A 23,577-nucleotide genomic window follows, 5' to 3' on the forward strand; every position below is an offset into this window, starting at 1 on the left:
TTTTACAACTGTTAAAAGAGAAAGAAACTCAGAAGATAAAGAATGGCTGAATGTCACACCCTAATAACTCTCAGGATAAGGTCTAGAACTAGAGTTAGACTGACCACGAGGCGGGTGGACCACGAGGCTGAGCTCCATGGCCCTCCCTCACACGGCCCCTCCAAGGCCCTGGTAGGTGCCCCAGAAATGTGTTTATAAGATAGGATGACAGACTGTTCTGGTTGCCCTGAGACTAATGAGTTTATTGGGATGCAGGGCTTTCAGTGCTAAAACTGGGACTGTCCTGGGCAAGCTGGGATGGTTGGTCACCCTATTATAAAGTGTCCTAAGTTTGTAAAAAATTGAAAAAGTGAGATATTATGATCCCAATGGATTAAGATAGCTGCATTTTCCCCACTCATATTCCCTTCTCATTTGTCATACCTCCCCTCCTGATAATGGTATTCCATTATATTTCCCCACAGATTTTTGGGTTCTAGCTAAGGGGACGTTATGTTGCGGTTTATATATTTATGTGGATGGTTACTTCTGTGATGGGTTAAAAGTTTGCCAGCGGCTCTGGATTAGGAATGGCTTCCAGGGCTGCTCCTATGCCCACCTGGCCAAGCCAGCCAGCACTGTGACATGATGATACTGGCGCAGAGGTCCAGTTGTGACATAAATATGTCCTGATAGCACCCTGCACCAGAATTGTGTGGGAGGTGGGGAGAAAAACAAAATGTGAAATGTAGAGTTGTGAAGCTCTGCTATAGAAAATTCTTCCAAATCTCACAGTTCATATAGGAAAGAAGCTTGAAGAGTTTCTCCCAAATTTAACAACAATCCTAAACGTGTGTATGCTATTACCGATGACAAGTTGTGAAGTTGGAAGATCTCACAGTAATAATAACAATCACCATCAGTGTCTGGTCAGTCATTCTGGAAGATGGAATTACCCTTCCATTTTTTTCATTAAAAAGAACACAAGATTATTTATCATATCAAAGGTGATTAAAGTCTATGCAGCCAAAAAGCATATAGGAAAAAGGGTATTACTGAGATATGTTAAACAGCTATTAATAAATATATGCATGTTGTTTTTCTGGATTTTTAAGGTTTTATAAAATTTCTAATTTCCTGTGATTTCTCATTCTCAAGAGAGACTTTTGTTTTTTGTAATTTTGTATCATTCTTAAAAGGTGTCTACCAATTTAAATTTTAGGTCCCATAAAATCTGGGGCCACCCCTGGATGGATTTAAGGTCTCAGGTGTGAAGGATTCCACAGGCTGTCCCCTTTCTGCTGCCTCTTCTGGGCACACTTTCTTTACATGTTTAAAGTTTGTTTCTTTGATGACTGCAGATGGAAGATTTATCTCTGTTGACAGGTAGAAGGAGGGAAAGTTTGAAGAAAAAAATATAAATTATGGATGTGATTATGGCTGTGTTATATGCAGATCTAAACAAGAATAGTAAATCTCTTAAGAGAAATTGACAGGTGGAATAAGCCTAGGCTTGGACTGTACTTGTGAGCGAGTAGAATGCAGGTTCTGAAGCATCCTTTAGGCCCACTCCTTCTCCCTGAAGAGTGTGGTCTTCATCGCTTGATGAACTGTTAGTGGATTGTATTCTAATGCTATTTTTTAAAAATTTTGGCCACGTCCCATGGCTTGCAGGATCTCAGTTCCCTGATCAGGGATTGAAGCCCGGGTGAAAGCACCGAATCCTAGCCATTAGACCACCAGGGAACTCCCACTACTCTTTAAAATAAAGAAAATGGTCCTAGAGTTAACTTCCAGGAGACAGCTACTTGATGCAACATCACATTTCTTATTGCTTGATGACTCCTTCTTAATTTCCATTGCCAGCTAATTGATCCCCATTATAACTTCTTTCTCTCTATGGTGAGTTTGGGGGTGGGCTCCCCAATACCAAACTGCCTGCAGAAATATGCTTCCTTTCACTCAGTCTGAAGGTTACCTATTTGTATTGGTACATTTCTTCTTCTTTTCCTCCTGGGGTTGTAGGTTGGTAGGGTTGAACGTTGTATGGATATACTAAATACACCAGTTATTGAAAGTAGCACTGTTGGTGGCCGTATTCCGAGGGGTAACCTTTCTAAATGATTTTCTTTTTGGAAGTGTTATTTTGACAAGCATGGATCCTCAAATATGGACTCACCACATTTTATCTCTTATTTTACATTTCACACTGCATTTAAAAATACCAGTTTCCATATTTCCATAACAGATGCTGGGGAAGTTTTCTATCCACAACTTTCAGAAGGGAATGTCATTTATGTTAGATCCTCATTTCTTCCTACTTTATATAACTGCCATTTTTTTCTATTAATTATATTGTGTGCAATATAATGGAACCATCCATTCAATAACATTAGACATGAAAATTCCAGAAAATAATATCTACCTGAATGACCATGGTAATCCAGCTATGTATATCATCTTATTTTTCTATTTTGGCTAAGAAGATAGTGAATGAAGTTGCTTAGATGTGTGTGTGTGTGTGTGTGTGTGTGTGTATAATTTTCTGTGGAGTCATCCTTGTCTCCTTAGTAGTAGCCCACTCTGAAAAGAGTTTTTCCTCTGGAGGAAGATCTTCAGGTATGGACTACTGCAATGTTTAAAGTTTAATCAAACTTGTCCCTTTGGGAATGTGATGGAGATTGGGAGTGAAGTTGAGATGATTGCAAAGATGTATACCATGTGGCTTTTAATAGGAGCAGCAACATTTCCTGGGAAATATTAGTAGCCTAATATTATATCTTTGCCTGTTGTACCAACCAGGATCATCTCAGGGACTTGGAATAAGACAAGATTGTTTCTCACTCATGTGTTATGTCTGCAAGTTAGCTGGGGACTCTACTTATTATAATTAACCTGGGATTCAGGCTGATAGAGCAGCTGAGAGAGCGAAAGAACGCTCTGCTGTGTCTCACAATAGCAACCAGTTGGGCCAGCCTGGTAGTGACCAAGGCCACGTCCCCTTACAACTGATTGGTGGAATTACCATCCAGGTGGCCCCTCTCAACTGTATGGGGGCCAGGATTACAACCCTCACACATGCAGAGGCAGAATTATTTTATGGACAGGATGAATGGCTTTCACTTGGGAAATATTTTAAACTTTCTTCTTTCATTTCTGCATCTAATCATCTGTACATTGTTTCAACGTGTATTTATTTAATTACTAATATGTGCAGAGTACTGTGCTAAACACTAGGAGAGAGAATAATGAACCCACTCTTGATTCCTAAGATTGGGGACATAGAGGAGGGAAAAAGTAGAGGATTCACAAGAGATTGGAGAAGGCCCTTAGTAGATTTCACTGATGTTGAAATTTTAAAATATTTCTATAATCTTGGTATATGTCATGTTTCCTGTCTTAATCTATACAGGATGCTGAAGACTTGTAAAGCCCGTCACCAAGTGTTTTCTACGGTTTATATGTCATTACTCTGTCCCAGGTTTCAATGCTGAGAAAAGTTTGGGTCTATCTACTTTTCCAGCTACAGACATTGAAAGTCTGAGACCCACTAGGAATAACCAATGTATAAAAGATGATTAATTGGAGTATAAAAGATGATTAATTTTCACTTATTTTACTATTATTACTACTGTAATAGTAATAACAGTAAGCTTATCATCAATAATTGTGTTGATTATTTTTCATACTTATCTTTAAGACTCATATAATTCCATGATGCTGTTAGGAATAATTAACCACAACTAGAAATACATTGGAACCTGTGGGGGTTTTTTGACATGTTGCTTTCTAAGGAATGAAACATAAGACAAATTCCACTTGAAGAAGCCCTGGTTTGGAGAACATGGCTTCACCAATCTAAACCTAATCTACTATATCTTTCAAATCAGAGACATGAATTAATTATTTGATTAGCTTTGTTTCTTTTATCATCACTAGCCTACTTTATTTGAATTTGGAAAAGTTAGGAATTTGTCTGTAGACTCATCTGTTAAATAAAGGGCACAGCTAAGGTCTTAGAACATCTGATCAAAAGATTGAATTTTCCTCTCCCGTGAAGACTGGTATTTTTATCTGGTACCCTCAGTTTGTCTGCACAATTTTTTCCCCACAAATTGGTATTTAAACCTCAAAACCTTTAGCTAACTACATCTGTCATTGATATTTAATTGTTTAATTTTCTTTTTATGGAGCCAAATTACATCTCTCCCACATACAGCCGGCACTTTACATGTCTAATTTGTCGACATGTTCTATAATGATAATTTCATTGATTTAGAAAGTGACATTATGAACAACATATGTTCATTTTAGCAGTAGACCTTGTTACGGCAATCAATTATTTTTCCCCTCCAGAACTCAACTAGATTCCACATTTAGAGGCGGCAAAGTAATTTAACCAGTTCATGTTCTTATGATTGTTTTGTTTAAAAAGAGAAAGAAGCCTACTGATGGGATGCTTTCCTAAAAGAGTCAATTCTCACATTGTGGAGTTTGCAACGTGCATATATTATCACTGCATACCACAGGCAGGCAAAAAGAAATCAAACAGCAAAGGCACTTAATAAAATAGAAAATGACATAGAAGAAATGTTTCACAAAAGTCCTTTAACTTTCTCCCATCTCTCCTATTCACCATGCAAACTTAAATCAAAAGCTCTGTGAGTATCTGCTGGGAGTCCCCAGCGCAGCATCCACTGTGCCAAGCACTGGGCTTCTCTGGGTGTTTTCAAGCCCCTGTGCTCCTGCTTGTATTTTCTTCTCTCTCCCTTTACTGAAACAAAAACATTCTTCTCATACTTCAAAATCCAACTCAAAGGTCACCTCTAGTCAGAGGCTCTCCCCATCCCCCTTCTCCCAGCCCATCAGCATTACTCATGCCATCTCTACCTGTCCTTACTGGGTGGGACCTCCTCCTCCCCCTGCTATAAGCAACCTGGGGAGGGAGGATCTTATCTTTGTGTCCCTAGAAGCTCAGTGCCTGGCTTATTATAGTGCTCAATAAAAATGAATTGGATTAAACAGAAAATGCTTTCTATTTGACCAGGTTATTGTATACCATAAAGGAACCTTTAAGATGGCACCCTGTTTTTCTTTATTAAGCCATCAAGGGCAGGTGTTCTCTGTTGTTGATGATGAGGATTTATAAAGCCAGCTAGGACTTTAGTTCAATATCAATACAAGGTGGAGTGGTTTGGAAACGATGTGGGGAATATTGGGAAGGAGGTACAAAAGTCTAATAATGTTGGATAGGTAGCTGCATTAAAACAGTAGCTTAGGACAATGGAAGCAACTGATTTAACTATTATAGGGACCTTATTTTTGTCTGAAAGCAATTTTTAGGATTTATCTTACAGTGGGGGGAGAATCCCCTACAGCATCTACATCTACGATACTATGCAGTTATGATAGTCAACATAGCATTATTCTTAATGATAAAAGATTCAATTATGTTTTATATAGGATGCTTATAAAGGTAGGAAGCTAGGGAAATACTTTAGAGATGTATTTTCAAAAATAAACATTGGGGGGCTTCCCTGGTGGTGCAGGGGTTGACAGTCCGCCTGCCGACGCAGGGGACACAGGTTCGTGCCCCGGTCCGGGAAGATCCCACATGCCATGGAGCGGCTGGGCCCGTGAGCCATGGCCGCTGAGCCTGCGCGTCCGGAGCCTGTGCTCCTCAACGGGAGAGGCCACAACAGTGAGAGGCCCGCGTACCGCAAAAAAAAAAAAAAAAAAAAAAAAAGACAAAAATAAACATTGGGGACTTCCCTGGCAGTCCAGTGGTTGAGACTTCACCTTCCAATGCAGGGGGTGCGGGTTCAATCCCTGGTCAGGGAGCTAAGATCCCACATGCGGCCAAAAAACCAAAAATATAAAACGGAATCAATATTGTAACAAATTCAATAAAGACTTTAAAAGTGGTCCACATCAAAAAAATCTTTTTAAAAAAACATTAATTCAGAAAATCTGCATTCCACGTTCACGACCAAGATGGTGTAGACACATTTCTCTCCATTTCTCCTGCTAAGTACATCCAAACACTAGGTCATTAAGTTTATGAAATAGACATAAGAAGAGTAACAGGTGGAGAAAGCCCAGCTAGGCTCCTTGGAACCTGATCAACACTATGGCGGCAAGTCCCCTGGGTTTTCTTCATGCGTCAAATATCCCCAACTGGGAACTGTAGAAAGTGACAACCCCAAAACTACAATGCGAGTAGACAAAAAATGTCAGAAGAAAAGTCTCTTCTCTAACTAAGAGACCAAGAAAGGGACCAACTAGTAAGACAGAAAATGTGTAGACAATGACCAGCCAATCAAAGTGTAAAAACACTCCACAGTCCCACTCTCAGTCTTGGATGCCAATCCTGTACTTTCCTCTCTGAGGAATTATCATGTGTGGCGTACTGAAGTATATACTAGGCGACCGGAATATTGTATAACACTTCATGGTTATAACTTCTGCCAAGAGAGTCATCATGACATCCTGCATTTACCACATGGGGATGGTAAATGCTGCTCACCAAAGTTGTGTGATTGGCCCAAGTTGGGAAGCTCATAAGTGGAAGAAACAGAATCAGAGAACAGGTCTATCTGGCTCTATTCCCACGCTTGTCCCATTTCAACACTCTGTCTTAATAGTGTATCCAAGGTGGGAACACAAATGACTGGAAATGAAATTTATTACAAGCAAGTTGGGATTTTCTCTGGCAGTCTAAGATGGACTACTAACAGCAGAGATACATTCCATGAGACGATAAAGAAGGAAATCTTTTTTGTGTTTCACCCTTCAATCCTGTACTGCTGTAGACTATTTAATAGCTACTACATTTCACCCCAGGTGATGGAATCGATCACTTTGATTCAGTTTGTTTCAGTTTGTTTATCACCCCATCAGACAAGTACTCTATCCTCCTCTGATAGAAAAAATACCCTATATAAATGTAAGCACTTACCAATGTAGTTATTATTATTATTCTTGCTAGTGGCAGCTAATTAGAGTCACTTTTCAATTCATATCCAGAAGCAAAAAATTGATTTTTCAGTAATACAGAAAGAAATCCACCCTTAGGGAAATTACAGTCGATAATTGAGCTAAGAATTGAAATTCTGGTAAAAGCAAAAAGAAACCCAAGCATAATCCACAGAAGTTAGTGCTGAAATTGAACATGTTTCCAAAGCAGGAGAAAACAGGAGTTGAAAACTAGTTGTACTAATCAGGATCATATGTTTTAAGTAGAACTGCCGTCTTGTACATTTTAGGATTAAATTAAAAATCATACTCCTGGGGGCTTCCCTGGTGGCGCAGTGGTTGAGAGTCCGCCTGCTGATGCAGGGGACGCGGGTTCGTGCCCTGGTCCGGGAAGATCCCACATGCCGCGGAGCGGCTGGGCCCGTGAGCCATGGCCGCTGGGCCTGCGTGTCCAGAGCCTGTGCTCTGCAACGGGGGAGGCCACGGCAGTGAGAGGCCCATGTACCGCAAAAAAAAAAAAAAAAAAAAAAAAAAATCATACTCCCTCAGAGCTTTCTGAATTTATATCAAAATCATTGTCACTTATAAATATCCCGACAGAATCAACCATTAAATCAACTCCATAGGGCCTATTGGAGCCATTTATACAGAAACTTATGGGCTAGAAACATCTATAGGAGGGAAGGATTTGAGAGAAAGATATGAACAATTAATACCTTTTCAGTATGAACATCATGCTGAAGAGTGTAAATGACAAAATCCACATAATTAAGGTTGTAGTGTAACCTTGCACTTTTAAAGCACAAAGGAGTTAAACAATCCATGATTAAACTATAAATCCAACTTTTAGTTGAGGCAGTTGAGGCCTCTGGAGAGGTGAAATGACTCCCGCAAATTTGTACATCCTAGAAGAGATGACCCTGGGGTTAAAAACATGTCACCATTACTATCCAGACATTTTTATCTTTGTTTTTGATTTGTTTTCACTCAAAATAAAAGGGATAGAACTTATAGTGAAAATACACAGAGACGAGGTGATTTACCATGGTTGTAAAGTTCAAGGATGGGGCCTTGATTTTTCTGCAGTGCTAAGTCAGCCACCCTGGGGCTGAGCTTGGGACACAAATGGGAGGAATGCAGATTTTTATTTACTGAATATATCAGTGTGTTGATTTTACATTGCTTTAACAGATCAATAGGTGATGTTACTGGTCCTTTAAGAATCAAATATCGTGTTTGCTTTAAAAAGAAAAAAACAACCCTTAGTCTTCTCACTACCCTTCCAGTGGTATTTAGAGCAACTATCCGACCAAGATGTGAAGAATACTGCCAATGAGATGTGAGTTTAAGTAATTACAATAAATCATTTTCAAATGTATTGGCTGTTGGTGGAATATGTGTTACTGCTTTTAATTTTCCCCTCCTTTAGAATTCCCTTTCTCTTCCTCCCAGAAAGACACACTGGTGGTGCTTCCCTGAGTTCTCTAAGCTCGATTCTGGTATCCTCCTTAATGTCATTAATTTTATTTTCCAGGTTAGAAGTCAGGTTTTGTGCTTATAAAAAAACGAGGGACTACATAAGATGTAGCAGTACTTTAGATGGCTTAAGTAAGCTTCAGAGAAATAGCTCACATTTCAAGGTAAGTGCTAATTGGTGAGTTGTTTGGAATCCCTGGAAGAATTTCCAGCAGCTCAAACATTATTCAAATAATAATTAACTAAGAGCTGAAGAAACACTTGCACAAACGCTGTCTTTACCAGTCTCAGACCGATCCTCTCTCTTTTACTGGATCTGTTTGAGTAGCCACTGAGAATTTCCTTTCTAGGATGCTGGGGACATTGCTTAGAAAATCTTTTAGACCAAAATCTCTCTTATTTCAGCTTACCAAAAGTCAAGAAATATTTGACCTTTTTTTGAGACAGCGATACTCATTTTTATATACTCATCGTGGAATGCTTTCCATTGTAACAACTCTAAGAACAGCCATCCTGAGGAAAGCACAGACACAGCCCCATGGTCACATAAAAAAAAAAAAAATTAGGGAATGTTTAGTGCTTTCAGTTGACGACAACTGGATCTAAGGTCTTGTTCCTCATAGATACCATTGAATTAAAATTCAGAGAAAAGACAAAACCCATGAATATCATAGTGCATAAAGATTTATGAGGAAGGAATCAATTTTGCAGTTAACACTATAGCATTTCCTTTTAGAAGAACAGAAATCAGTTTAATATCAGGACCCACCATCGAGGAAGAGAATGATCATTTCCTGGTCAGAACAGGAAGTGCCTTGCTTCATTATCTCTTAGCTTGTCCAGTCCCAAAATCTCACTGCTGCCTTTACCTTGCCCAAGTCAAGATAATCAAGATAGTTATAAAAAGATATGCTAAAGCTTGCTTCTGGAAATAGAGTGAGCACTTTTGATTCACTCATACGAGTTATTCTTAATTTTTCTGGTCATCACTGGATGGCTGCTTGTTGTAAATCAGGTGTCATTCATGGTTCATACATAGCAGAATTTTTCCCCTTTAAAACTCGTTACACTGATGCCTTTTAAGCAATAGGCTACAAAATGCTATTCTTGAAAAAATAACGTTTAATTAGAAACACATTTCTGTTAAGAGAGCTGGGCTCTGAGTCAGAGTTGAGAGGAGAAAATAAAGGGCATTTCTTTGTTTTCAGTTTGTCAGTTCAGGCTTTGAGAAAACCATGCCAATGTTTAATTTATTTTACGGAACAAGGTTATTGAAGCTATGCAAATTTTTATGAGCCTACAGGTATTTCCTACCCTTCAACTTCTTTCAAATATTTCTTACTATGCACCACTATTCAAAGGCTGGCATAGTAATAAGAATATATGTTTATATGTCATTTTACTATTTTAAATGTTTCCCTAGACTATGACTTGTTTAATCACTGAAACAGCCTGTTGAATGGGTGGGGTGGATTCCATTATCCTCACTGTACGTATGAGGATGCTCATTATTTCATTCATCAAACTCTGAACCTACAGCATGTGTTAAGAATAGGAGGAATGCTGCTCTTGGCTATAACTGATGATGGTTAGTGACTCTGTAGAGAAAGCAAATATGTAGTGAGAAGTGGATATACTATTAGTTTATCTAGAGTGAATTTTGAGAAGGACACATCTGCCACTGCGGGGAAATGCAAATTCTTTACAGAAATTAAGATTTAATTCAAGAAAATATTCATTGTGTTCCACTTTCAAAGGACTATGCAAAGAAGGATCAGAAGGAGGTGCGGTATTGATAAACGGAGGAAGGTATGGAATGCTGATGTATTATTTTGTTCCAAAATTTCCACTTGGTAAACTTTAATCAAACAGAACAAATAGTAGCTTTGAGTTCTACCAATTGCTTTTCCTAAACAGACACTAAATATTTGATGGTTGGGTATAGACTGCTGTTAAACTCCAAGTGAGATTTCTGTGTAGATGAACAGGAGTAAAATGCATTAAGTATGGGTAAACAGATGATTAATATTTCAAGCTCGATCTACTTGGCTACTTTGAAAGACTGACCTCGCCCTACTTCCAAACCTCTGCCAAAACCCAGTGTTAGGCTTCTCTTTGCAAACGGTGCAGAAATAACTTTTCATCAAATGCAGTTGTATGTGACACTAAGGTCTTGAATTTAAAATAAGATATGCTTTTAAAAACTCATAAAAGGCAAATGTTTATAGTCTCTGAGCAGAAGTTGCAATCTGTGCAGGAGTGCTTTACCTACACTAAACTGACTAAAACATTACATGTCTAACACGGCTTAATTATTATATTAATCTGTGTTACCAGGCAGAATATTTTTGTGTTACATCCGGCAGGGTTTTAAATGATAGTTTTAGAATTTGCATTCATTTTTTTTTTCTCCAACTGACTTTCCTAAGGTATGATATCTGCTGACTTTGCCGTGCATTTGATGCTGAATTCAGTTGCGGGAGGGGGCCGCAAACTGATCTCAGGCAGGAACCCAACCAGATTACGCACAATGGGTGCCCACCAAGACTATATGGGTCCAACAACAGCTAGCAGTCCGTCAGTGGAGGCGCTGTGGCAAGGGGGAAGAGCTTCGGTTTCTGTGCCCCAGGTTCGAACCCAGACTCTGCTACTCACCACCTGTGTGAGCTTGGGTGGCTGTTGAACCCCTCCAAGGCCCTTCCCTCATCTCTATGCCAAGGACCACAGGTAACCCCAAGTGCAAGTGTGAGGATGAGAACTAGCATATACAGAGTGTCTTGTATGGTGCCTGGCTCATGGGAGGCTCTCAATACATTATAACCAGTAAAAGAAGAAGAAAGATCACTTGAGTCCCGATCACATGACTGGACTCATGATTAACAAAGGTTACTTTAGATAAAGAAGTTTAGATAAACAGACCCCAGTGGTACTCTTAAGCTTCTCATGGTATCTCTGAATTCTCTATTTTTTGAACCAAGAACATCCAGTCAACATTGACTATAGCCAGGATGATCTAATCCTTGGCACTGCCCCTTTCTTCTCAAAATCCTTGCACTCCAGATTCTGTGCCATTCCTTCTCCCTACATAGGGGAACAGCTGTAGGTGGAGACAAGAATTAGGGAAGGGATCTAGCATCTAAGGAAGCTGTCCTATTGTTTATTAACAGCTTTATATATGTGCTCTCATGTAATCATTTCTGATATCATTTTGTGAGGTTTCCAAGAGATGGTGCTGGCAACGGGGACTCTCTCAAGACACTGGGTGTTGACGGCAGCTTCAAAAAAGCAAGGGGGAAGCAGACAAATTACTTGTGGGCAACGAACATGCTATTGAAGATGGTAACAGTCCCTTATATTTGCCTGGTATTCTATAGTTAATATAATTACATTTAAAAATTTGTTTGTTAAACTAAGGCTATGAGCTTCATAGAATTTTGATGATTCCTATTTATTAATGTGTTTTTGCCACATGTCCTACTCAGCGGTAAACCAGAGTCCCAAGGGCCTCTGACTATAAACCAGTACTTCCCATCTGACATTTCCTCCCCCCATTCAGGAAAAGCAGCCTGACTGGATCCACTTGACTGTGTTAAACTGTATCCTTTTAGGACTGAACAAGATACCAAGAAATGATGAAATTCAGGCAGGTGAAAGGGCCAATAATAAGTCTGTAACCTGTGAGTAATTTGATGTCTATCGTGGGACTGAAAACAACCGCTTCTGTCCTTTTCAAATTAGGTTATGGATTGCTGTAATCCCCACCATCCAAGCAGAATCAACAGCTAACATTTATTGAGCGCTTACTACGTGCTGGGAGCTATGGTAACTATTTTACCTCTAACAATCCTTCAAATCGCCCTATGGGGTAGGTACTGCTTTAATTCCTCCTTTACAGATCAGATGAGGTACAGAGAGGGCAGGTCACATAGCTAGATAATAAGGTCAGGAAAGAAGCCCAGATAATTTGGATCTAGTGCTACCACGTAGTTCACAGCGTTGAAGGAAGCCCTTGACCACTGCCTTACATACAAAAGCAGTATCAAGTTTCCAGTAACTAATTATTCTGGAACAAAGTTGGGCTTCCTCAGAATCAATGAGAATGTTTAAATAATTATTTATCTTTGCTTCTTAAAATGTTTGGGCTGAAGAAGTCTGAGGAGTTGGTGCAGAGGGTGCTCAGGTTCACTGCCACGGGGTGACACGTTCACTGCCATGTGCTTCCGGGAAGCCTGCTGGCCTGGCTCTTTCCCCAAGTGCGGGGAGGACACAGCAATCGGTACGCAGGTTTGGTGTTTGGTGGCCTAACCTCGGTCGGCTTCCTGGAAGAGACCCCCCTGTGACAGTTAGGTTTCAGCCCAACTTTTCAGCAGGGGTATGGCAAGCCCCCATAAAGCAGTTTTTCCACTCAATGAATTGAGGGAGGGAAAATGAACCAAGGGTTTCCCTTGAGCAAGAACCGGTGAGTTCTGGCCTGACAACGTTAGCAGGCAGCAGCACGGGGCCTGCACTCTGGTGCTATTTGCACATTTAACACTATGTGCATTGTGCAGATGTAGTAAGGCAGGGCTGCTCCTGCTCCACTTCCAAGGGCCCTGCAAACACCAGCTGCACTGCAGGGCTTTTGATCTTGTTCCTATGCCCTTGGCCGGGCTGGATCTGCGTGGCGAACCTCACTCTGAGACCAGCCCAGCGAAAGAAGAGGGGGAATTGCCAACAGAAAAGAAGAAGAGCTAAGCAAACAGCTTAACAGGAACGTGATATTGACCAGCCCCATAGAATGCAAAGCGGTTTGATAGGAGCATCGTCGTGATCTGTGCCCCTGGGTACGCCAAGCTTTTCCATCTCATAAAAATGATGGGTGAGCCATCCTAGACTCATGGGAAGTCACCAGAAGGGCAAGAGAGAAGACAGAATAGATGTGTCCTGGGTTCAAATTTCCTAGTGTTCTTTTGCTTCCTGTTAAGAACAACATAGAACCTACTTTCTCAAATATGGCTCTCAGGAGCGTTTATTTAAAATCTGAGAAATTTAAAGAAAATTGGATTGGTTTTGCTAGGCAAGAAATCATTTATAAGTGGCTTCTTTACCCTTTGAGGGTTCATTTCCCATATTCTTGAGATAATAAAGATCTTATCTCCCTGTCTTTAATACCAACTATGAAGTCATATAATTTAAACAAATACACCTTGTCACTGGGGGAGAATAATCATAATTCACGAATTTGACAGTATAGCTTCACTAGGAAACAGGATTCTGCCATTATTTTAATTATTTATAATAATTTAGGAACCCTGAGGAGAGGTGAGGGTGAGGAAAGTTTCCAAGCCAAGTAATATCCACAAAGACACTAACAGAAACATATAAAATAGCACAGAATTCCCTTTGGAGAGGATTGGGGATGAATCTTGTGGATAGAACATACTCTGATGGATCAAAGAGAGTATATCATTTCTGCCCTCGTCCCTCAAATGACTTTGGTTCCTTTTTCTCTGCCTTCTTTTTTTCCCCACTTAAATTATCACATAAAATGGTGATTCAATCTTTTTGCATTTTGCTTCCTGTAGGTTAACACATGACTTAACAAGTAGTGAAAGCTCTTAATTTGGGAGGCCTGAGCTTAACTATTTTATACATAAAATGGTTCATTCCCATGTGCATGAGAGGAGAGAACTAAATATAAATTTATTTTTCACATAATGGCCTGAAATTTTCTTTCATGAATAAAAGTAATGGCCTATAAAGTGGTTTAAAAAGCCATTCAAGAGGCTGTTTTGATTAGGCGCCTGTATTTGACTAAGATACATTATTTTCTTAGTAAGTTTCATTGCCTTTGGTGACTCCTCTCTCAAAGGGAAGAAAAAAACCAGTAAATAAAGGTATATCCTGGCACACTAGAAAAAGTTCCAGTGGCAGAACACAAATTATTTTATTACCACACCAACTGAGCCACCGATACTTCACAATTCATGAACAAATTTTCCATTACTACAGAGTCATGCTTTTATTGACGGTTATAAAATCACCATTTGTATCTTTTTTTTATCCTGCTGTGTTTCTATTTTATTGGAAGAGTCCTGTAACAGGTATAGCATCAGCTCAGATTACCAAGAAATCTATAAAATAGCTTCCTGCTACTACCTTTGGTGCAGATTGAAAGAATACATTATGATCCTACTGAGTCTCTGATAAAAACTGTGATTCACATGCCCACATGATTTATCCTTATCTGTTAGACATCCAGGCTTTATCTGCTCTATTAAATTATGGGAGCATTTGGCTGGTATTGATTAGTTATGTTCAGCATAATTAAAGCATCTGGGTCATGAGATTTAGGTACGAACTTTGGGTGTGGTAATAAAAACAAAAAAAGTAAAAAACATTGCCGTGGATAGGACTACTCCAGCAACAGGTCATCTTTGCCTATGCTTTGGTTGGCACTGACCACTTTGCCTTCTGATACTCAGATATGGTGCCCACCTGGGGTTCAAATGAAGACAGGGACAAGAGCATGGCAATAAACTGAAAGTAACACTAACTGACCCAATCAGTTAGTGTTACTAACACAACAGTAACCATAACAAAAAGGAACTGGTTTTTAAGAGATCAGTCTCAAAACTTTTACAAAGCGTAAGCATGGATACTACGATGGAACTTTCACGAACCATTTGACCTTTTGAACAGTAGTAGAACATCATTGATCAAAATTGCTCTCGAGTGCCGTGGGTGACAGAATTTTTATCCATGATGATATCTGTGGGTCAGCTAGGAAAATCAGCTTGGTATATTCTTGTTTCCTTCCACATGATTTCTGTTGATGTTCAAGTAGAATTTTTCTAACTAATGGGGAATGAAGTTTGTTTTTTAAAGTACAGAGCAAACTATATCTGAACTATATCAACTCTTGCTTGATATCAAAAGAACAGGTCACATGGAAGAGAAGTAACCCTTTACCACAGATGGGGACATTTCAGAAGGTCTTGCCAGAAGGTTTCATCTTTCAGGGACACCATGGGGTAACTTTCTAATCATCTGTGGCTGATAAATGCAAATGACATACTAGTGTTATATCATTATTTCTATTGGCTGTGTGTACAGCTATTTATACTTCTCAGAGAGTTTTCAGATAACTCAGCTCATCTTATCCTTATAGCAACTCCTTAAGACAAGCAGATGGATGAATTATTTCACTGCTAAGGAAAACGATGGTTTTGTAATGGAACCAAAATACAGTCCCAGGCCCCAAGTTTTCTACCAGAGTTTTTTGGCTAATGTGTCAGTTATGTTTGGTTTCAGAGAACAACATGACGGTGATTTATACCCGCTATCTGAACCCACAATGTTACATAACATAGATTAATAAAGGGAACGATGATTTAAGCCTTTTTGTTATACATGTAGTAAGCAGTAAACATTGAAAAAGCTGCTTTCATAAAAGAATATTAAATCACCTTTGTTCAAGAACATAATTTAGCAATTTGAAAGTAAAAGGAGGTTACTGAATACTGACCAAAGAATTTTGATATATGTAAACTTCTTTCTTTTTTTTTTTTTTTTCCGGTACGCGGGCCTCTCACTATTGTGGCCTCTCCCGTTGCGGAGCACGGGCTCCGGACGCGCAGGCCCAGCGGCCACGGCTCACGGGCCCAGCTGCTCCGCGGCATGTGGGATCTTCCCAGACTGGGGCACGAACCCGTGTCCCCTGCATCGGCAGGCGGACTCTCAACCACTGCGCCACCAGGGAAGCCCTGTAAACTTATTTCTTATATGGAATTTGATAATCTAGCTTATGGGTTGGAGGCTGGAGGGTTGAAAATTCTATGGAGATGGTGTTGATCAAGGATTATTTCGTTCCAGTTACTGAAAAAGCAAAGGGTCTATTTTCTTTCCTTCATGGCTTTTGGTTAACTACCAATTGTCCTGTTTATATCATGTTTTTGTTCTTTAAAATGATTCATAAAATTCTTAAAATGTTAACTTTCCTATCAACATCTTTAATGATTTTAGAGATGCTTTATTTTTATTTCTGATAGCTCTTCAATTGGTTATGGCTTCTGGAATGTGAACTTTAAAATTCCTTCTTTTTATCATCTAGGTCTAATAATAATCTCTTAAGCAAACAATTAAAAACACAGGAGAGCTCTTTATAAAGTCACCCAGTAATGAATCTTTTATATGGTGGAAATAAAACCCCTTTGTAATATAAACTATATTTTCAATAAGATAGAGTTTCTTATGTTTTATATGACTTTTTATATATTTATGTTTGTATGGCGTGGGAATGAGAAAAGGATGAGCACACTGTAGGGCTAAGCCAACATAATTATTTGTCAATTAAAATATAAGCATGGGGATGCAAAAAAAAAAAAGCATTTTAACATACCCTCTTTTATATTTTGGAGAAGTCATTTTCCCTATGATTAAAAGATATCGCTTGTAAGAACTCATCAAAAATTCCCTGTCCTTCTAGCAGTGAAATGATTGTAATTCTGTCAGCATGTCATAGGGGCACATATAACCTTCTTTTATTGTGTCAGCCTACAGGCATCCTTGATCTCAATTGGTGTGAATTTCATTTAATCACGGAACTGTGGAAAGATGCAAGGTAGATTCTGAGATTTCTTTCCCTCCTAGTTCACACCTTTTTTTTCCTTTTGAAGCTGAATATGTCTAACTAGCAGGGCTCCCTAATTCTGATGGCTTGTCTCTAATTAGTTATCATTCAGCTACCATCTTGTTTTATATTTCAGGTCAATATTGGTCACTTTTCCAGATGGAAATTTCTTTTACCAGTGATAATTCTGATGATGTGGGTAATAACAAAGTAATTATAGATAAAATAATAGTGGTGTAAATGCAAAAAAAAGAAGAGCTTCAGAGAGTTGCTTCAATTTTAAAGGTTACTCTTGAAGGAAATTTCATATTTTCTAGTGGCCAAAAGATGTTTAATATTTTGGGAGGGGTTACAATTTTAATCACCATCTAAACACTGCCTGAAAGGAGAGTCCTGTATTGATCCCATTGCTCTGAAAGCATCTATACCCTTATTTCCTTTTGGTGCTAGTTCGATTCATTCACAATGACTCATTCTGTTCTTGATTAAGTTGCTTGGGAATTCTGGCATCCCAATCCCTATACACACTGCTATATTTAAAACAGACAACCAACAAGGACCTACTGTAAAAAAAAAAAAAAAAAAAAAAAAAGAATTCTGGCATCATTGGGTCTAAGCGGTAAGCAAAAATGTGAAAGCAGAATTGCATGACATACCAGAATTTGAAGCAAGCTACCTAGAAACAGAAGTTCTCCTGATTAGTTCATATATGGGCTTTAAAAGCACTGAAGGGCAATTTGGGATTCTCTGCAGATCTCAAGATGGATAAAGATACTCTGTTGGTCGGCAGGCACATGACAGAACCAAGTAGTTGGCTTATTAGAAAGCATTTAACTTTTCATGGGTTTTCCCTTCTTTTTGGATTAGCCAGCCCACAAGTGTTTATTTAGCTTTTTCTCTGTGTCAGGTACGTCTCTAGGTTCCAGGGATACAGTGATGAACAAAACAGAGTCATTGTCTGCAAGGGGCATATATTCTAGCCATAAGAACAGATAATAGGCATGTAACAAACAAGTTAATTTCAGGAATAGACAGTATGAATAAGATAAAAAAGGTAAATGTATTATTTGGTTGACAGGAGGTGGGGCTGTTTGAACAGGCTATGAAGGCCTTTTGAGGAGGTATCACTGGAGTTGGGGCCTTAATGATTAACTGGAGGGCGCCTTACAGAGATATGGGGAACGAGTGTCACGAACACAAAGGAAAACAGGCAAAAAGACCTTTTCATCAAAACACACCGGAAGTGCTGTGTGGCGGAAGTGAGGTCGGTGTGACAGTTGTGCCGTAGGCGAGGCAAGGAGTGGTGGGAGGTGATGGCCAGGATTTGGAGGTCTTTTGGGTTTCAATAAGGGTTGGATTTCACCCCACGTATAATGGAAAGCAAAGAATTGAAAGCTTTAGAAATACTTTGTTGACAGAGCGACAATTCAAAGATGACTGCATTGATCCAGGTGAGAGATGCCGGTGGTTTGCACTAGGATATAAGAGTGGAGAATGTGAGCAGTGGTTGGATTGGAGAATATTCTGGAGAGGATTGGGGGGTTGAGGGAGAGAAAATAGAAGTCAGTGGTTGTCCCTTGGCCATGTTAATTTTGAGATGCTCATGTGTATTGAGAAGATGCTAAGTACAAGTTGGATGAAAGAAGACAGAACTCAGTGGAGTGATCTTGGCTGTGGAGATACATCACTGATACATGAATTGCATTTGAAACTGTGCAATTGGATGAGATCACACAGGAGGAGTGAGCAGAACGAGAAGAGGGCTGAGGACAGGGTCTTGTAAACACTGATCTATTTACAGGTTTTGTAGAAAGAAGGATCCAGTAAAGGAGCTTAGAAAAAAGGGGCCTATGATATAGTAGGAAAATTAGGCAAATATATATTACGGAAGTCAAGACAATAAATAGTTAGAGAAAAAGAATGTAGTCCATCATGGAAAGTGCTACTGAAACATTAGGGAAGAATGATTCACTCTGAAAATTCCTGTATCTTGTGAGGATGCAAATCTTTCCTGATGGATTCACTTGGGTGATGACCTACAACGTAAGCCTGAGCTGACCTGCTATTGAAGGTGACGGATGCACTTTTCCTGTTCTGACAAATTCCAGTTCTTCATGTTTATGTCCTACCAATCTCCAAGGAACTCCATCAAACTACAGAGACATGCTCAAATCTTTTGAGACAAGAGAAGTCCAAGGGAAAAAGATCCCCAAACTTTTTATAAACAGGGAAATAAAGGTCTTGAAAAGCTGAGGACTGCTTGGGCTCCATACTCCCTTTGTGGCCTCTTCCTTGAAAATCCAGAGGTAAACATCCTCCCAGGAGGTAAACCAGTGGTAGAATAAACACATTCATCTTTCCCTCTATTCTCACGGTGCACACGGTTTGTCATTATAACTAACCCCCAGGAGTACAAGTTGGAGCAAAAGCTCCAGGTGCTCTCTGCTCAGCGAAGTTCAGGTGTGAAGTCGGCATACAGGTGGCAGAGGCTACACTGTGACTCAGAAAGGCAACCCTGGGACCAGGATATCACAACACCATGCATCCTTTTTTTTTTAAGAAAAGAAACTCATGAGTCACACAATAAAAATATAAATTCTAGCGGGGAGGGGCAGAATAGGTGTAGGAGATTAAGAAATACAAACTACTCTGTATAAAATAAATAAGCTACAAGGATATTATTATACAGCACAGGGAATTTGGCCAATCTTTTATAGTAACTATAAATGGAGTACAACCTTTAAAAATTGTGAATCACTGTTGTACACCTGAAACTTGCATAATATTGGACATCAACTAGACCACAATAAAAAAATATATAAATTCTGTAATGTTATAGTTCTTGGACTATGTCATTTCTTGGTTTAACTTAGAGCAACTGTGTTGCAATGAATCCAAAATTTGCTCTCATGGCCAGCAGCAACTCACACAACTTGCTGTTTCTTAGGTGTCAATACAAAGCAGAGGTTCTCAATGAGGAGGTTTCCATATAAAGCAGGGGGCCTTTGGCAACATCTGGAGACAGAGGCAGTTTGGGTTGTCACACTGAGGGCTACTGCTGCAATTAGTGGGTAGAGGCCAGGGATGCTGCTAACCATCTCACAATCCACAGGACAGTCCCCCGCAGCAAAGAATTATCTGACCCAAAATATCAATACTGTCGAGGTTGAGAAACTCTCATATAAAGAAAACTCTAAAAAACCATAGTTAATTCTCAGCCTTAGACTTAATTTTCAAATGAATTGAGTGTACCATCTTATGAGTTCATTTTCCTGACTGTTCTACCATTATATAACAACATCAGTGTGTCGGTTTCATGCCATTTGTCTCACTTTTGTGAAAAGAAAATGAGAAAGGTATTCCATTAGAAGAAGTACATAAAACGCCCATAGCCTTCTACTGATTCCATTAATGCATTTTAGCATTTCTTGTGAAGCTTTCATGGTGCTGATATTGCAAATGAAACCCCTACTGCTCCTAAGACAAAATTTGACATTTTAAAGTCATTCTGAGAGAGGAACAAAAATGAAAAAAAAATTTCAGATTCTAGGCTCACTGGCTAGTAGGTAGCCAGTGTAATTGATTTTCAACCAGACAATTATTTCCTTAATCATATTATCAGATCAATACCATACTTCTGCTGGACCCTGTGATGCTTATAAGACAGTGGTACCCGTGCAGTATAAACTCAGTATATGCATCTTGAATCAGAGATGCTCAATGATTAGGCTGTGCTTCCTGCTTCCCTGTAATTATTCCTACTTAGTGATATGAAATCCTGGCCTTAGCAAATTTTTGCCTGGGACACTAATTATCCCCAGACGATGAAGTCTCTTGCTTCAAATCCATTTCTTTACCCCACTTTATGATTGTAACAATGTCAACCTGCCTGAAGATTTTACTTTGAGAAATGCATTTTTCTTCCCACTGTTCTGTTTCAAAAATACTGTTCTTATGTTCCATCTCTTAGAGAGGAAAACTGGTTTTGGTTTGTTATTTAAAGCATTCTTTTAGTGCCACAGGAGTTTGAGTCCTTGCAAAGTGGCAGGCGGGGTTCTGTGAGTTTTCCTAAGTGTATTATGGAATCCTGAGTCGAAACATCATTATGAGGTTGAGGAATCCAACACAAAGTGAGGAGCCATAGGGGAGGAAATGGACAAAGCAAATATTCTGAGCTGTGTTACCCAAGCACCAAGCCATCAGCTTCCCTTGGAAAGGCTGATCTGCCTTTTAGAACCCTGAGATTTGTAGGAAAAATGGAGGACATTCTAAGACATATCAAGCAATCACATTCCAAGGAGTACAAGATCACTAATTGATCTCAACTGATAGGAATTAAAAAAAAAAAAAACCCTTGAGTGCTTGATTTTTAAAATTTATTATAATAGCTATTGTTTGATTCTCGATGGATGTAACTGAGACAATTGGTTTTCTTTGGACATAAGATGTTTGGCCATATTCTTGTCCTTTCCCTATAAAATGATGATCAGATAGGACAAAAGGAAACAGCTCACCTCCCCTTGGATACAGAGGAGCTTGGATAATAAGCATTATTTTTAAAATTGAGTATCTCAGAGGCCTTTCCACGTTCTCCTCATCAAGACCCCCCATTATTGTTGGTGAGGCAGTTACTTCTTATTCCCTAACTTTTCATGGAAAAGAAGTAGCAGTCTTTAAACACAGGAATTCTTCTAGCTTCAAAACTGGAGACAAGAGTTAAAAGCGAGGAGGGATCAAAAATAACAAAAACAGAACTGAGGGAAAAGAATGCTAAGAAATTAGGAGGAGATTTGGAAGAGGAACAGAGGAAACTAGAGATTTCTTTTCAAAAGCGTCCCCACACTCTGGGCCTATATTCCTTCTGAATGTTAATTACAGTCTTTACCTTGGCATTTTGCTCTCATATCAGGGAAGCAATTACTGGCCTAATTCAAATTCATAGCAGCCATTAACAATGAACAAACAGATACATTATTTTAATTCCATTTGCTGCTTCCTTTCTGCTGATGTATTGACCCATGAAGCTTTGACTGTATGTCCTGTAATTGGCATTCGGCAAAGGTTGTTATCATCATCATCCTTTTCACATACGAGTACTTATTAAGCATATATTGCATATATAATACCTTGCAAGGGCAGGCAGCTTAAAGACCACAGGCCAGAAATAGCCTTTGCCTTTACAGAGTTTATGTAATGATGACTTCATTTTTTAGAGAAAAATTTAGCCTGTGTGTGTGTGTGTGTTTGTGTGTGTGTGTAAGGGTCAAGGTGAATACCAATAAGCTAATAGGACTATTATTTCTTAGCTTAAATATAATGTTCAACCATTCTCAGTATATTATTTCAATCATATATGTTTGACATTATTCTTGGCTCAATAATACCATTTGTATCAGACTCCAAGGCAAGATCTCACAATGAGATAGAGTTAATAAAAAGAGAGGAAAACAAGAGAAATAGCTCTAAAATGGAATAATCTATAGCCCTTTTCCTATGATTTCCTTTTCTTTCTTGAGTCAATGACTTTTCTTATCACGGGGTTCTACAATAAATATTTCTTGTCTCTCCGGGAATATTGGAGACACACACACTGACATAGCTTTTGTTGTCTCTCCGGGAATATTGGAAACACACGCACTGACATAGCTTTTGTTGTTTTCATTTGGAGGTATTTTATATGTGCCAAGTCATTTGTTTGCATTTCCTTCTACAGGTTCATTTAATGTCATTGTCTTGTGTCCCAAGACATCAACCCTTACATACATGAATTAGTTTGGCTAGAAAGAGTGCCCAAATCCCTCAGCACCACGATCATCCCATGAGCTGTGGGCAAGTCCTTTACCTTCCTGGGCCTCAATCTCCTCATCTGTAAAACAAGATGATGGGATTCTAGACTGACTTCTAGTTCTGAGATTTTATTTATATAGTTATTTAACTAACTATACATTATGCCAACCAAAAATATGCCAACTACACATTATGCCAACCAAAAACTGGCACTTGCCATCTGCCTCTACAAGGATGAAGTCACAAGCCACTGCAGTCGCTGACCTTCAACACACCCTAAAAGGAGTTCAGGGCGGAAATCAGGAATCAGGCCCTCTGTGCTCTGGGAAAACTGGCAGAACAAGCCTTCAGATATTTTCAGGAGAAGATTTTAGGAGCTCAAATTCTTGCATTTTCTTGTATCTAGAAAAGCACCAAGGTCATTAACGGAGACATCTGCTCTTTGTGACCAACAACCTTCCTGCGACTAGCAGTAACCTTCTGCCACAATGTGTGCTTGACTGCATGTACCCCCTCCATAAAATCACATATATACTGACTTCCCCCTCACCTCTTCAGAGCAATTCCTCAGAGCTGTCTGAGAAGCTGTCTCCCGGGCTATAGTCCTCATTTTGCCCCAAATACAACTTAACTCACAACTCTCACGTTGTGCTTTTCTTTTTTTCAGTCTACAATTATAGTACCTAAACATGATCCTGTGTTTCTCAGCTTGCGGACTGAAGCAGTGCTATGAAATATTGTGCAACAGG

This window comes from Hyperoodon ampullatus (genome assembly GCF_949752795.1).
Source record: "Hyperoodon ampullatus genome assembly, chromosome: 3".
Taxonomy (NCBI): Eukaryota; Metazoa; Chordata; class Mammalia; order Artiodactyla; family Ziphiidae; genus Hyperoodon; species Hyperoodon ampullatus.